Genomic DNA, 7,306 nt, shown 5'->3' on the forward strand with positions numbered 1-7,306 from the left:
AGTTGTTCCAAATGGCACCTCAAGGTGCAGCGGCCCTTAGATTGGAAACCACTGATTTACAGTGATGAACAAAATTGGGCTGCAATTGAGGATTTAAAGTTTCAAACTCAAAACTGACTAAGTTTTAAACTTTAACTGTTTTAGCCCCAGACGCTGGAAATGAGGCTGTATTTCCTCCAGAAGTGCCAACCTCGAGCTACAAAACAATTTGGTATCGGACGAAAGTTAAGGAGGATTACTCAAGGACCGAGAATAGAACTTGTAAGAATTACTTCGATTATAGAACTTGTGAGAATTACCACAATGGGCTTGGTAGAAGCAACAGGGAACAATTGAGCAACCCACTTCATCCTGACAGCATCTTGGTAATTAAAACATGGTATCCAATTAAATTCAAAGTGTTGAACGCATCACCACCAGTTTTTGTGATACATGTTGGTTCATTTCTGAAGCAATTAAGTATATTTACAATGATTTTATTACAATTGTGGAATAGTTAATGAACACATTTTATTTGTACGCGTGCTCACATTTTCATGGTAAATTAGGTTTACTCTGCATCTCAATGTGATGATATTGTAACATTTTATGAGTCTACAAAACTCTTACAAAAGCTGGAAAAAAGAAAAATTTAAACAACAGAATGGCAACACTGATTTTGACATCAAAGTTATTGAACCCGGTGCGTCACTTGGCGTTGCCTGATTAGATCCACTCCATGTTCAATGATAGATTGACAGCTTGATTGCTCACATTGTGACAGAGCATGTGATATATTTCAGAAATACAGACTGAATTACTATGATCCGGGGATATACAGCTGCAGCGTAGTCTACAATGACCAAACAGCCTACGTTGTCCACTATGCTGTTTGCGTCGAAAGTAAGTTCATGTTACTTTTGACTTTTCATAACAAAACTTACGATTTCGTGATCTGAAAATCATCAGCAAATTTTACAACATTTGTCTTCACACTCTATCAATCTTCACTCAACAGATGTCGTGTGGTCTCGGTAACAGTATAACAAGTCCACTTTATTACAGCGTTAAGTTTAAAAAATGCCTGTAAAGTCATAATAACTACAGCAAACCGCTGCTAAATTCTTTCATCATCAAAAAGTCGTCGATTTATTTTCAAAAGTGTTTAACTTTGCACACATTTATGAAATTTACGTTGATGTCAATCATCATAACTGTTATAAATTGTTAGTTGTTGCCACTTCCACTAACAAACTACTTCATTTTGTTTGGCGGTCGATTGCATAAGGTAAGAACAGATGAGGGAAATGTTTAGATTGGCTTCGTCAGTATCGCCTCGTCAGTATCGCCTCGTCAGTATCGCTTCGTCAGGATCGCACGAGTCTTTCAGAAAACTTTTCATCTCCCTTAAAGTGTTGTTATATTATTTTTTCATAGATAATATTGAAAGATCTGTTCCTACCGTACAATGTAATACAGTCAAACACTTCTATGAAGAAGAATCCGTGGAGATTGAATGCTCTGTGCAATCCAGTAATGCCAAAATAGAAAAAGATCAGTTAGAGGTTCAATGGACCAAGGTGGGAAATTCCACTTGTGCTTTTGAAATCTTTTATTTAAACAAGTATCTTTTCTTAACAGATAAAAGCTGTCAATAACAATATTTTTTGTCATATTCTCAGTCGACAAATTGCTGTTGTGTTTCATTTATGTCATCTCAGGCAAAGATCTTTCAATCTTTATCGTCATCATGGCTCATGCGTAAGACGAAACGTATTGTTTTATTTTTGCTTTATAGATCGACAGTGATGGCTCCTACGACTGTCAGACACTATACCTTTCGTCAGAGCAAAGCGGTGGCAAAGCTACTTGTGACTTGTGAGTTGTCGTTATGCAATAACTACTTGCAACATATTACTTTTGATACCAGCTGCAGCTCGACAACAAAATGCTGCTTATATTAATTTTCTTGTTCCACCAACGAAGCTGTTTTACAATTTTTGCATTTCAGAGTTGACTTCTACAACTTGGGAACAAAATGCTTTTGGTACACGGCTGATGACCAAGAGCTGAATATGTATCAAGACAAGAATACCTTCAAGATACGTTACACATTGAGGTAATTGATCCGCATGTCACCTGATTTGTCAATTGTATAAAAATATTCTTTCAAAAAGTTTGCATCATTTACAATTTACGTTTGTTATGATGACGTGTGTATGCAGCAGAAGATACGTGACACGTGCCTTCTATTAAAACTTTTACGTCACGTTAAATCTCAACCTCTAAACATGAATCAGTTGGCAAAGTTTTTCAATTTTAAATTTTTTCAAACACAGAATATATTTACAGATTTTTTTGCACTTTCGCGACACTGAAAACATCTTGATACAACCTCGTGCAATAACTATGTACATTTATAATAATTTAACTTTTAATAATCGAGCCGGCTTGTTATTGCAGCAAAGTAAAGAAATCCGACGCTGGTGTGTACCAAGTCAAGTTGCGTTATGAAAACTTATGGAGCAATCCTTCGAACGTCACAATCGAAATACGTCCTTTGCTCGCCCGATCATGCGCAGATGATGTCGACTATTACTTTGAACGAAACGTCATCCTTATATACAAACGGCTCCGATTTGGAGATGAATTGCGTTTAGATTGCATTACAGGTATCATATCCGCTGTTTGGTTGAAGATGTTTGTATCGATTTTATAAATTTTTCAAAATGTTGTAGAACTGATGGAATCGTATCTGGCAATGTGAAAACTACAAACCGATAACGTTTACAGCAGTTGTTCCAAATGGCACCTCAAGGTGCAGCGGCCCTTAGATTGGAAACCACTGATTTACAGTGATCAACAAAACTGAGCTGCAGTTGAGGATTTAAAGTTTCAAACTCAAAACTGATTAAGGTTTAAACTTTAACTGTTTTAGCCCCAGACGCTGGAAATGAGGCTGTATTCCCTCCAGAAGTGCCAACCTCGAGCTACAAAACAACTTGGTATCGGACGAAAGTTAAGGAGGATTACTCAATGATCGAGGATAGAACTTGTGAGGATTACAGCAAAGAACTTGGTAGAAGCTACGGTGGTGAACAAGTGAACAACTCACCTCATCCTGACAGCATCTGGGTAAGGAAAACCGAGTGTCCAATTAAATTCAAAGTGTTGAACGCACCACCACTAGTTTTTGTGATACATGTTGTTTCACTTCTGAAGTAATTAAGTATATTAGCAATGATTTTATTACAATCGAGGAATAGTTGATGAACACATTTTGTTTGTAAGCTTGTTCACCACATTTGTTGAGTATATTAGGTTTATTCTGCATCTCAATGTGATGATATTGTAATATTGTATGCAAATATATAGTCAATAGGCTACAAAACTCTTACAAAAGCTGGAACAAAGCAAAATTTCAACAACAGAATGGCAACACGGATTTTGACGTCATAGTTAGCCTATTTGGTTATTCAAATTTTCAGAAATACAGGCTGAATTACTATGATCCGGGGATATACAGCTGCAGCGTAGTCTACAATGACCAAACAGCCTACGTTGTCCACTATGCTATTTGCGTCGAAAGTAAGTTCATGTTACTTTTGGCTTTTCCAAACAAAAGTTACGATTTCGTGATCTGAAAACCATCAGCAAATTTTACAACATTTGTCTTCACACTCTATCAATCTTCACTTAACAGATGTCGTGTGGTCTCGGTAACAGTATAACAAGTCCACTTTATTACAGCGTTAAGTTTAGGAAATGCCTGTAAAGTCATAATAACTACAGCAAACCGCTGCTAAATTCTTACATCATCAAAAAGTCGTCGATTTATTTTCAAAAGTGTTTAACTTTGCACACATTTATGAAATTTACGTTGATGTCAATCATCATAACTGTTATAAATTGTTAGTTGTTGCCACTTCCACTAACAAACTACTTCATTTTGTTTGGCAGTCGATTGCATAAGGCAAGAACAGATGAGGGCAACGTTTAGGGGTGACGTCTTCAGTATCGCCTCGTCAGTATCGCACGAGTCTTTCACAAAACTTTTCATCTCCCTTAAAGTGTTGTTATTATTATTTTTTCATAGATAATATTGAAAGATCTGTTCCTACCGTACAATGTAATACAATCAAACACTTCTACGAAGAAGAATCTGTGGAGATTGAATGCTCTGTGCAATCCAGTAATGCCAAAATAGAAAAAGATCAGTTGGAGGTTCAATGGACCAAGGTGGGAAATTCTACTTGTGCTTTTAAAATCTTTTATTTGAACAAGTATCTTTTCTTAACAGATAAAAGCTGTCAATAAATATATTTTTTGTGATATTCTCAGTCGACGAATTGCTGTTGTGTTTCATTTATGTCATCTCAGGCAAAGATCTTTCAATCTTTATCGTCATCATGGCTCATGCGTAAGACGAAACGTATTGTTTTATTTTTGCTTTATAGATCGACAGTGATGGCTCCTACGACTGTCAGACACTATACCTTTCGTCAGAGCAAAGCGGTGGCAAAGCTACTTGTGACTTGTGAGTTGTCGTTATGCAATAACTACTTGCAACATATTACTTTTAATACCAGCTGCAGCTCGACAACAAAATGCTGCTTAGATTTATTTTCTTGATCCACCAACAAAGCTGTTTTATAACTTTTGCATTTCAGAGTTGACTTCTACAACTTGGGAACAAAATGCTTTTGGTACATGGCTGATGATCAAGAGCTGAATATGTATCAAGACAAGAATACTTTCAAGATACGTTACACATTGAGGTAATTGATCCGCATGTCACCTGATTTGTCAATTGTATAAAAATATTCTTTCAAAAAGTTTACATCATTTATAATTTACGTTTGTTGTGATGACGTGTGTATGCAGCAGAAGATATGTGACACGTGCCTTCTATTAAAACTTTTACGTCACGTTAAATCTCAACCTCTAAACACGAATCAGTTGGCAAAGTTTTTCAATTTTCAATTTTTTCAAATGCAGAATATGTGTTATAAGTAATGGTGTTGTTGATTAGCATTTCCAGAATAAATAGATGTCCATGAAATTAATTTTATAACGTTTACTTTGAAAAAACAAACGCAAAATCCATAGTATGCTGAAGTTTAATATGATTTGCATCAGCATTTATTTTGTAGGACAGTTAACTTCTACATTTATAATAATTTAACTTTTAATAATCTAATCAGCTTGTTATTGCAGTTATATAAACAAATCCGACACTGGTGTGTACCAAGTCAAGTTGCGTTATGAAAACTTATGGAGCGAGCCTTGGAATGTTACTCTCACCTTCAACCCAGCCAGAGAGCTGCGATACATCATCACCATACTAGTGTCCGTGCTAGCTGTGCTAACAGCAATTTTAGTTGCCATCGGCCTGATCTGGTACAACTGGATCCAAATTCTTCTGTTTATTCGTCGTCATTTCCGGCAACCAACAGAAGGTATGGAAATGTCCATTGATTGATTCAGCTGGCTGGTTGTAGTTCTCTTTTACAATGTTTTTGCCTTTGTTCTTACAAACCTCTTTGAAAGTCTGACGTTCTAGATTGCTTCTGTGGATTATCTGTTGCTCAATAAACCGTCTAACAATTTTTACATTTGAATATTTTACAGATAACAAGGAATTCGTGGCCATCATTTCCTATTTGTTTTCAAATGATCTTGCAGAGGAAGCCAAGGAACATACCAAGAAGATAGTTCATTGCATCAGGAAACGCATGGATAAAATGAACTACAGCTTCTATGACAAGCATCAGGATAGCAAAGGAGGATGTAAGTTTTAAAGTTGGTCGCATATCAAAGTTGCTGCGAAATTTGCTCTCATTAGCTTTTTCGTTTCTATTGTAAAATCTGATGTCAATTCTGACGCAGTTAAAGGGCTCAGGAACTAGAAAAAGCCATCGTGAGTTCATGGGTAATAGTGCGCTTTAAGTAGGCTATCTTGATTTGAATCCTAAGAAACTGATTGGTAGGCTACTGGACCCAAAATATCCTCTCAGCTGCCCTGATCACCAACGAAAGTTTAAATGAAGTGATGGCAAACGATAAGCCTTTCTAGAGAAGCATTGACACACACTACACCTGGTGTTATGATGCGTTCCAGAAACAATTTTCTTTGGCCCAACGTTGGCTAACGGTTGTTCGGGTTGGCTGAGGGTAGTGTAGTTTTGCCAACTTTGGAAATAATTTAATCGAAGGTATCTTCGAAGAATTGTTTAAGTTTGCTTCATGGTATTCCTTTTACAATTGTAATGAGACAATGAAAATGCAAAAAAACTTAGAATTAGGAAGTCGTTCTTGCCAATGTTGGTGGCAGTTGTACAGAACGTTGGCCCAACGTCATTATTTGCGGGCGAACTACGGCAACCCCTCAACTTTTTTACGTTGGCCCAAAGATTTTAAAATAAGTTGGCCCGACTGCGACGAATGGTGCAAGATACGTTGGGTCGACAGAGGAGCACTATTTTACCAACTGTCACTCTACGTTGGGCCGAGGTACTAGGTTTGCTGGGTTAGCATGATGTGAAAATATGTTTACCATAATAGTTTATGATTAAGCCTACAGCAACTATTGAAACTTTACTGTATACCATCAACTTTCAATGCAAATAGATGATGTTTCTTCTTGGATGTTGAAAAGTGTGAAAATGTCAATTGGATTGTAAACCACGATATCCAAGAGTTGTCTGCTTTTATTTTCTTGATAGCAGAATGTTTATGATTTCAGCAACTGTTGAAACCCTCCTTAAGAATTTGAACCATAGCCATCGAATGGTCATTGTTCTGACAGATGCTTACGTCGAAGAAAGATGGGCTCGCTTTGAAGCACAACAGGTCGGTGTTCAATTATGACGTATTTGCATCATATACTGTATGGTGTATATAGTACACACAAATGTGTATATTATTCACACACACAAAGAAAAAAGGATGCACTTTTCAAAGTAGTTGATTATGAAATGTTTTTCGATAAACAAGATGATGAGATACGATGCTTATGATGTTGAAGTGATACCGATGTTTTTCTCAGCCACGCTTTGCCTAGTTGTTGAAGATTTAGATTAAGTGGACTGGATGGAAGTCAATCTTCGTATTTACCTTCAGATGTCCTGCCAAAGACACAGCCGCATGCTCGTGAGCAGTGTCGAACCGGCGCCCTTTAGAATGCTGTATCAGTGCTCTCACCACTCGGCTATGCAGCTTACAAACATGCTGATGATAATATTGATGAAATGATGATGTGAAGATATGCTAGTTGTTAGACACTTTTTCTACGTTAGAGATATGCAGGAAAAATATGATGGACTCA

General features: G+C 36.9%; 1 long non-coding RNA gene across 1 annotated transcript; it reads left to right on the top strand.

Moving 5' to 3' along the window:
- The first annotated feature begins 3,498 nt into the window (after positions 1 to 3,498).
- LOC145770222 (uncharacterized) lies at positions 3,499 to 4,483 on the top strand. Its single transcript, XR_014289135.1, has 3 exons — positions 3,499 to 3,567; positions 4,076 to 4,218; positions 4,437 to 4,483. It is a non-coding gene; the product is annotated as an uncharacterized LOC145770222 (long non-coding RNA).
- The last annotated feature ends 2,823 nt before the right edge of the window (positions 4,484 to 7,306 follow it).

Source organism: Aplidium turbinatum, chromosome 5 (genome assembly GCF_918807975.1).
Source record: "Aplidium turbinatum chromosome 5, kaAplTurb1.1, whole genome shotgun sequence".
Taxonomy (NCBI): Eukaryota; Metazoa; Chordata; class Ascidiacea; order Aplousobranchia; family Polyclinidae; genus Aplidium; species Aplidium turbinatum.